The 8,318-nt window shown below is 41.8% G+C and overlaps 1 protein-coding gene across 2 annotated transcripts in view; it reads left to right on the top strand.

Moving 5' to 3' along the window:
• The first annotated feature begins 5,579 nt into the window (after positions 1-5,579).
• The window catches only part of ZBTB38 (zinc finger and BTB domain containing 38), a 71,429-nt gene continuing 68,690 nt past the window's right edge, over positions 5,580-8,318 (top strand). For both annotated transcript variants that reach the window (XM_012724877.1, XM_012724876.1), the window contains exons 1-2: positions 5,580-5,851; positions 6,954-7,028. The gene's annotated coding sequence lies outside the window, so the exon portion shown is untranslated. The remainder of the gene's footprint in view (positions 5,852-6,953; positions 7,029-8,318) is intronic.

Here is an 8,318-nt window from a genome sequence, read left to right as displayed (position 1 = left end):
CTGATTGTCTTTTCTTCCTGCCAACTAAAAGGAGTTCTGACTTGGCCTGTCCAGTTTCTTCCCTTGCCCTATCAGAAGGAAAAGTGGACAGAAGTAGAAAAACTAAGGGGACATAATTTAGGACTGGAGATAAAGCTGTGTCAAGAAAGCTTTATCAAAAACTTAAAAATGGGTCATAGGCAATGCTGAAGACCAGCTTCAGCTGAGGTAGTGAGGGTCTCCCACTGGAAAGGATGGTGTCATGGTAGAAAAAAGAGAAAAAGAGAGAAAGAGAAAAGATAAGGTAGATAAATGAGGAGACGCAGGCTCCTGTTAAGGTTGAAAGCATCTTCTGCCGATTGACCCAGCAAGTCTTTACTTACACATTACAAGCAAGCGGTGGGATTACATCAGTGTGTGCATAAAGCAGAAAGCTTAACAATCATCATATTTTCTTAAAGACAGCTTGGGACTTTTTGATCTCTTATTGAGACTTTTTGATCTCTTATTGAAACTATGAGACTGTGATATTCATCATTCATTAATTAAAAGTACAATCGCTACACAAGATGTTCCTATAGTGACCAGTCACTAATAAAATATTCTTATGGTGATCAGTTATCAAACAAAATTTTTCTATAGTGATCAGTTATCAAACAAAATATTCCTATGGTGATCAGTTATTAATATACAAAACATTTCTATGGTGGTCAGTTAGCTATTACTACTTAAGCAATCATTTTGTTAATCTCTCAATGAACAAACATCTTAAAGGTACAGATTTAATGTTAAGGAGCTAGGAGTCAGAAAAACACCAACCCCAAGTGCACTGACATTTCCCTACCCCTAAGGAAAAATTCCTTTTTTGATCTATAAAAGGAGCATCTATTAGTCACTATTTTTGCACCTCTGGCCTGTACCACAGTTCTGTATGCACAAATAAATAAATCTTTTTTAAAATTCGGGAAAAATTTCTTTCCTTATGGTCATTAATTATTATCCTATTAATCTTATCTTAAAAACCTTTCTGTGTGAAAATGGGTTGGGGTGAAAGTTAGAGGGAAGAGTAGGAAAACTTATTGTTATTTATAATTCTATTACTTAAAGCGAAACTATGTTACTTAAAACTATACATCTTTTATTGGGGACTGGGTAGGAAATTATTGCAGCCTTTGGTTCCCAGAATTCTTGGACTGTGACGTCTCTTGTTATTGTGGGACCTAGATTTGTGCCAGCTCTCTCAAGCAGGGTAATATTAATTATTTTACAACATACTGTGCCATTCTGTGTAATGCTATTGTTATTGAACCAATAAATCCAATCAAGTAATTACTGATTTTATATTGAATGTATATTTGGACAATTGCTATGCTTCTTGGGAACAACCAAAAACAAACCATACTTCTTGAAAATGGCTATAAACAAATAAAAAGAATCCAGTAGGAACCAGTTGTGGAATATTCTGACTTTTCAGGACTTTTTCCCCCTACATCAGGATCTTGTCATACAACGTGGGTAGCATGGACCTCAACCAAGACATAAATATGAGAACTAGAACTATAAAACTCCTAGAAGAAAAGTCAAGTGTAAAACTATATGCCCTTAGGTTAGATAACAGATTCTTTGATATAACACCACAAAATTACAAGTAAATAAAAAAGAGAAGCTTGATAAGCCAGACTCCACCAAAAGTTGAAACTTTCTGTCCTTCAAAGGCAACAATCAAGAAAGGGAGAAAATAATCCACCCACAGGGAGACAGTATTTATAAAATGAATATAAATTAAGGGATTTATATACAGAATCTATCAATAATGTTCTACAACTCAAAAATAAAAAGACAACTCAACTTAAAAGCAAAGAATCTAAGCAGACAATTATCCAGAGAAGAAATGCAAATGCCCAGTAAGTTCGTGAAAAGATGTTCAACATCAGTAGCCATTAGAAAACCGCAAATCAAAATTGTGTGTCACAACTACTAGGATAATTAGAATTAAAAAATTTAGACTCTTAGGAGTGCTGGTGATGATGTGAAAAAATCAGAACCCTCAGACATCACTGGTAGGGATGTAAAGTGGTGCAGAACTTTGAAAAAACAGTTTCAAAGTTCCTCAAAATGTTAACTATAGATGGAGCTGTAAAAGATAATGCTTAGTGAAATAAGCCAGAAAGAAAAGGAAAAATACTGGATGGTTTCACTCATAGCAGGAGTATAAAGGACCAGGCGAGAAAATAATAATAATAATGAACAACTATGTACTAGAGACATTTTATGGAGGTAGAATAGGGGATAATGGATCAAAATCGGTGGTGATGTGGGGAAGTGCACTGGACTATGGTGATGGCACATGGGTGATTTGGTGATGGGAAGCCCACAGGGATTACAACTGAGATGGAAAAAAGGCACAAAATGATGTAAAAATAAACTATTATATTATTTTTAAAAATTCTGGTGATTATGAAGGCTATCAAGGACCTGACAATTCATTGTCATTAAATTTTTCACTGCTATAAATTAGAAAATCTTAGCCCCCCCCCAAAAAAAATCTTAGCCATAGAGTTAACCTTATGACCTAATAATTCCATTCATTGGTATCTATCCAAGCCACATGAAAATATGCCCACATAAAAAAAATTGTCCTTGAATGTTCATGGAAATGTTATTTATAAGAGCCAAACAGAAAGGGGGAAAAACCCTCAATTGTTCAACGACTGATAAAACTGTAGTATAGCCACACAGTTTTCTGTTCTATTTTGGCATAAATAGAAGTGAGGTAATGATATACTCTGCAACATGGGTGAAACCTGAAAACATGCTAGACATAAAGGACCATAGATTATGTTATTTCATTTCTATTAAGTGTCCAGAAGAGGCAACTCCATAAAGACAGAAGGAAGAATAAGTTTTGCCTGTGGCTGTGGAGTGGGAATAAATGAGGAGTAATACTATTAGTAATACAAAGTTTCTTTGGGGTGTGATATGCAATGTTCTAAAATTAGAAATGTAAGTCACCCAATTCTGTAAATATACCAAAGTCCATTGAATTATACTTCTTTAAGTGGGTTAACTTTATGGTATCTAAATGCTACCTTAATAATTTTTTTTTGAAAAGCGAGTAAGATAAAAGAAATCAGAGGGATGAGGATAGACAAGTCTTCCAAGGAGTCTTTAAACCCATAAAGGTGTTCATATTTTTTAAAAATTCCCAGTAGGTAGCTATTTATCAGCATTTATTGTAGCAAAGGAAACAGGTTCACCAGATGGGGTAGGCTAGGGGGCGTTATTTGTGTCCCCAAATAGATGTTTTCCCATTGTTCTAATTTTATGCTCACTGTCAGAATCCACTCCAGAGATCAGAATGCAAGGGTCTGTGTCTTACTGAAGTTCCATTCTCTCCTCCTTTCTTTTTTTGTTCACGTTATCCTGGTCTGACAAGGTAGACTGAAGTAACAACCAGCTTTTATTCATCTCATTAAAGAAATAAATACGTGTGTATGTGAAGCAAGCAAGGCCACTACCCTTTGGGGGAAAAGCAGGGGGTTGCCCAGAAGCATTTTCTGCAGAGAAAAGGAAAGAATAAATAAGCTGTCTGCCAAAAATGCCTGGAACTTGAAGAACTTTCCTCTGCCCAAGGTCATGGGCATGGACAGTAACTGATTAGTTGTTGTTCTTCCCTTGATTAAAAGCACGTGGCTTTTTCCTTTCTGAAGTTCACCTCTGCTAATTCCACCTGCCTGGGGATTCATCCTCCACAGTACAAGTGGTAAACTCCGAGTAGTAATTGGCTGTGCTCCCAGGAACAATCTAACTGCACAGTGTCCCCAGCTATCAGAAGCATTGATTTCCAAAGCCATGGAGAAGGGTCGCTGTGATCAGACACCCCATCCCACAGTGGGAAGGAGAGCTGAAAGCGGGTAGAGTTATTGAACCACACCTCCCTCCCTTCTTCTTGGGACTGGGCATTCTTGGTTTTGTCTTTTTCGTGGAATGAGTCATTCACCTTGGGAGAATTGTGGAAAAGTACCAGCCACAACCTCTGAGACCATTCTTATCCTGGATCCAGACACCCCTATCAGTGAAGGTCCTCCTTTACTCTCTTCCCCCACCATGGCTTGAATACAGGCACTGAGAGGATTCTCGCTCATCCCAGAATGGCCACTGATCCCTGTGAGGCAGTGCAAAGAGCAGAGGTGACCGCCACTGTCAGGTCCAGCCCCTCCTGCTACCACCAGTACCCCCTGGCACTTTGAAACCACATTGTATTCAGCCTTCTCCTCTAGGTTCTGAGTAACCTTCCCCACAATCTGCTTGCCTGGCCTGGGCTTGTGCTTTTAGCTTCATTGGTCCTCTCACCCACACCCCTGAGGCCAGAGGTCAGTAAGACCAGTTTCCCTCAGAGGTGCTCTATTCACTGTGGAATCTGCATCTGCCATGCAGACTTCCCTGCTGTGTGTTCTGGTTCTAGCTTCTCAACCCCACCTGGCCTTAATGCAGACCCTGGTATCCTGCCTAGCTTCAAACCTGATATTGACCTGTCAAGAGGCTGTGAGGCCTCCTATCATCCGTCATGGGGCAGACAGTTCACCCCTAATTACTCCACTGTTTTCCTTGTAGGATTTGGTTTCTAATGTCATCCTTATCCTTATCGCCCCTCTCCCAGACAGGCCGCCTTTGGTTAATATTTGTTCTTTTCTTCCAGTCACTCTGCATAATGCTTAAAAATACAAGATTTGAGATCAGGTGATCCAGGTTATGCCACTAACTAGCTGTGGGCCACTAGAGAAGGGCCTTAATCTTTCTGAGCATCCATTTCCTTATAACCATGTCGTGCTGGTAACAATAAATGAAACGATCACTTAGCGGGACTTCAGACATTCCTTGTAACTATTCCATATATGTTCCCTACTATTTTTAGATATTTTTGATATCCATTCATAGGATTGTTTACTCATTCCCGATATATTTACTGAGCCCCGTGCCAGGCTGTAGTATATAAATATATATATTTTAAAGAGTGGCATCCTGTGAAACTCAGGAAGAGCAGAGAGCTGAGGCGCCAGGCCATTGCACAACAGCAGAGGAGAATAGAGACTGACCGCTGGGTGCTGCCCTGGGAGGGGGTGTGACGAGAGTCCGTCCACGTTTCCCTTTTACTCTCACTTCGACTCGCTATGTAAGCAGCACCATAAGGAAGAAGGGGGAATGCCGGAGTGGGAGGTGAGAAATCCCTAGAGAAACACCCTCCCTGCTTTTCTCTTTGACAGAGAACACCATGCCTCTGCCATGCAAGAGGGGTCACGTCCCTTGGGGAGGCCTTGCAGAATCTGCCTGGGACTGTTCCGGAAGTAGGAAGGGCGGCCGGGGGGTGGGGAGACTGCAGGAATGTTCTCCTGGCCTGCTGCTCAGAGCAGGCGAGTGTGCCGAGAGGAGGGCCTCTGGACATCAAAGGTTCCTTTTGTCCCCTTCCGAGTGGCAGGACAGCCCAGCCGCTGGCGATGACTCAGGCCTGGCCCTGACGTCACCCACGCCTGGCCACTGGCCGCCCTCTGCAGCCAGGAAGCCGGCTGGGGAGTGGCACTCGAGCTGCAGCAGTTCTCAAAATAAGGAGGCCACTGCCTCTCTCTTCTCCACCTCCCTACAGCACACCTTGCTTTCCTTTTTTCCATTTTTTTTTTTCCTTTTTGTTTATGCCTCATGGAAGGTTTTACTTGTAGATCAACTTTCAAAATGTAAGAAGTCAGCATGCGTGACGTTATCAGAAAAATATGTGGTGCTGATCTCGACGAGAAGTGAAGAAGTGAAGAGGGCGCTTTTAACTCCTGAGCCCAGGGAGTTGGCAGCATCTGGGTTTCAGAGGAGCCAGCACCTCCGAGTAAGTGAAGGCCGACCCCCGCCCCCTCACTTGCGCCCTCACTGTGGGGCGCCATCTTGTTCCCTGACACCTGCGGCTCCCCAGGCCCCAACCCAGAGGGAGGGTGCGGGTTGCACGCGGACATCCTCCAAGGACAGCGCCAAAGGGATCTGATCACTGTCTTCCCACAGGACCAGACGCGATGGCATTTCCTCTCAAAAAATATAAACAACAACAAAACCCTAAGTTTGAAGTCCTGGAGGAAATGGCCCCAGTCGCGCCTTCCCCTGTCAACCCTCATGTTTTGTCTCTTCCTCCTCCTGCCCTCATGCGCTGTTTTGGACTGTCAGAGTGTTTGCCCAGAGTTCTGAACTGTTTGCTTCCTGGATCTTATATCTGACGCAGAATCAGTCTCCTATTTTAGGCAAATATATTCCCTGTTCCGTCAAGTGGTATTTTTACCCTTAACCTGGTAAAGGAAGATTGCTCTGGTAAGAAAATGTCCAGTTTGCCTGACCTTACAGGCGGTGTCGGCAGCTCTGGTGCGCCCACCGCCACTGTCTCACCTTCACCCTGTTTACAGAGAACTTATTTTCATTGCCATGGGTGTTGTCTCTGGTATGGTAGTTGACACAAAGACAGATTATAATGCATCTCTCATGTCTGTTTTAACTTCATCTAAAAAAAATCTAAAGTTTTTTCATAGTCTGTAATTTTATAAACTGGAATTTCCTACCTAAGAAACAAGGTCTCCAGAGAAAAGTTTGGACACGCACGGAAGTCGCACGGAAGTACTGCCAGAGCACATAGGCCTAGAAAAAAAACATACCCACTATTTCTGGCAGCCAAAGTAGGTACAACTCTGGATATCCACAGAGTTCATACCTAGTCCGGCATAGCTTACTTAGCAGAGCAGGGTTCTTTATAACTTCTGTGTTATAATAATTGGAAGGAGAGTGTATTTTTAAAATAAATCTTATTTTTAAAGCAATAGGGAAATTTGTCATTTACTGGAAAACAGTGGCTAACTCTTTTGTAAACTGGCAACATCCTTTAGAAATTAACCTTCACTCGATATCTGTGCTGTCATATGTTTGATTTTTGTTTTATTTTACTATATCAGGTTGTCTTGGAGTGACGTTCTCCGGAACTACTGTTCTTCTAGCTGCAAGATCTAAATGCTGTGGCCACTAATTTGGTGAGTTCCTATCTGTTGCTTAAATTTAAATTTCTTTTTTCTGCTTTTTTGATTTGTGGTAAGATTTAAAGAACAGGGAGAAGGCACCCAGACTTGTGCACACAATAATAACAGCTGTATCAAAGAAGCTATGTATAATTGAGATAGGCTACTTGATGTAATAGACCAAAAAATATATAATGACTAACACAATTGAAGTTTATTTCTTGCCCACATAACATTGCAACTTAGTGGCACAACTTTCACACCTTTACTAAGAGAGGGAGCTTGAGAGAGGTTCCCCATCTGTAGCAGGTGACTGTCAAGGTCACTGAGGGTCATCTCCACCTCTCAGTAGATGAGGATGAAGTGCACACGAGAAGTTTCCATCGGCCTTGCCTGGAGTGGCAGCACATTTCTACGCCCATTCCTTTCACTAAACTTCAGTCACATGACTACACCTAAATGCAAAGGGGTCTGGGAAATGTAGTCCTCAGTGGGGCAGCCACCTTTCAGGGTCACCTCTGGAGTTTCTAGAAAAGAGGTAACCCTCTCTGGCACAGGATAAGGACTTGGAGATATTCAAGGATAAGGTAATGGAAGGAAGCAGTGGGAGAAGTTAAAAAATTAGAGATACTTAAAATTCCCTGACATTCTTAGGTAACATCTGACATGCAGGCAAGGAACAGTTGGTAAGGTTTTTCCAGAAGGTGCTGCGCATTCCAACCGCTGGTCGTTAAATGAGCACTGCAATGTCACCAGTGACCAGTGAACCAGGAAGGACGGTCTTTCCTTCATTTTTCCCTGCAAGGTTCTCTTGTCTAGGTCTATTCTGCTTTCGTCTCCTAGTCCTATGTTGATATGGTATTTGGAATTACCCAGCACAATTCTCTTCCCCAACTGTGAGCCCCAATAGTCGGAACGGAAGTTCATGGTTCTCTCTGCCCCTGGGCTTTGGGGAGATACCTTACCTGATCTGTGCTAGACTTTGGGATGCTTTTAATCTTGGAGCAGGGCAGGAATGGGAAGGAGACTCACTGTCTCGGATGGGCTCTTCAATTTACTAAAGAGATACTAAAAAGTAGACTACAAAGGCTGGGAAGTGTAACGCTTTCCTAAGGATTTGATACCTATTTCTGCTTTTTATTTTCAGGAAAAGCTTCAAACATTTACTGAATCACTGAATGATAAGATCCCTGTTTAGCGATCCCTGACCTAATGTTTTATTTTATGTATACTTTTAAACCTTGTTTTTTTTTTTGGTACAACATTCTTCTCACTGGCAAATCTCCAGAACCATAGAGTGGACAC

Source organism: Condylura cristata, unplaced genomic scaffold (assembly GCF_000260355.1).
Source record: "Condylura cristata isolate star-nosed mole 26May11 unplaced genomic scaffold, ConCri1.0 scaffold00014, whole genome shotgun sequence".
Taxonomy (NCBI): domain Eukaryota; kingdom Metazoa; phylum Chordata; class Mammalia; order Eulipotyphla; family Talpidae; genus Condylura; species Condylura cristata.
Note: the sequence above shows the minus strand (reverse complement) of the source record. Positions and strands in the feature narration are given on the sequence as shown.